We start from the raw sequence: 1,201 nt of genomic DNA, 5'->3' as shown, positions 1-1,201 counted from the left end.
AGTGATCACAGAACACCAACCCATCCCGATCATCAAAGAGTTCTTACCATGTGTTTGGTCGACGACCCCGCCTATCAGCCATTGGCGCACCATTTGAGTGACGATGAAATGCAATGCTTTACAAGGTTAAAGAAGGCCGGTATTGTATTCGAAGATGGCGCTTATGTGAAAGTTTACGTCCCCCTTGGCTGAGAGATACTACTACAAGTGGCTGTTTCCTGGTCGTGGATATGTAAATCCTACATCATTGTATGAGCTGATCCGGAAAGGCGATTGGAAGTATGTCTGCTTCTGTTCTGAAACAATCCGTTGTCCGCGAATATGACTTTCCCAAAGAAGCTGTTTTACAGCATCAGTTTATGGCTGCTCTTGCGCTTCACATGATGAACACGTGTTACATATGCCCGGAACTGTCGAGAGTGTTTCCTGCTTCACCCCGTCAGCACAGCCAGCGCATCGATGGAGAAATTGATTTCTATTTGAATGGAAGTCTTCGGTGGGGGATCGAATTACTTGTGAATGGCGACAGGATTGGCGAGCATATGTCCCGATTCGCGACGGGTGGGAAATATGCTGCGCTTGCAGCTAAAGAATATGTTGTCATCGATTTCCGAGGCAACGTGAATGGGACAATTACGAATGTTGTCCGCAAACAAGAGAGGGTCACAGTTTTTTTTAAGCTGGGAGACTTCTCGTCATGTCGCTGCATTTTTGGATTGGTCGAACTGATCAGTTTGAACCGCTAAGTGCCAATCCGGCTAAAATGAATACGTCCCTTCCTCAAACTACCTGCGCTCGGAAAATCAATCACGTTACCAATACGATAACAGACTGCTTAAACTCCATACCCTAGTAAAAGCGTTTAAGCAGTGACCATGAAGCTAAACTGATTATCGTGGTACCCCGTCTAAGGCGATATATTTCCAGCAAACTGTTGGATGTTTACACCTTTCACTCTAATTAGTCGTGCTTCGAAATTAGTCGTGCATTCGCGCTTTAGTGACGTCACAAATGTGGGATATTTTTGAGCACTTTTCGATTCTAAACAAAAAAAAATGTTTTTTGGAAAGATCTCTGCGATTACTTTATTCTAGAATGCTAGGTCAGAAATATGAACGAGTTGTTTTTAACAACTTCATTTTATAAAAAAATGTGCTCCAACCTCAACACCATTATTAGTCATGGCATGACTAATTAGAGT

Source organism: Phytophthora infestans, genomic scaffold, assembly GCF_000142945.1.
Source record: "Phytophthora infestans T30-4 supercont1.82 genomic scaffold, whole genome shotgun sequence".
Lineage (NCBI taxonomy): Eukaryota > Oomycota > Peronosporomycetes > Peronosporales > Peronosporaceae > Phytophthora > Phytophthora infestans.
This window is presented reverse-complemented; position numbering follows the sequence as displayed.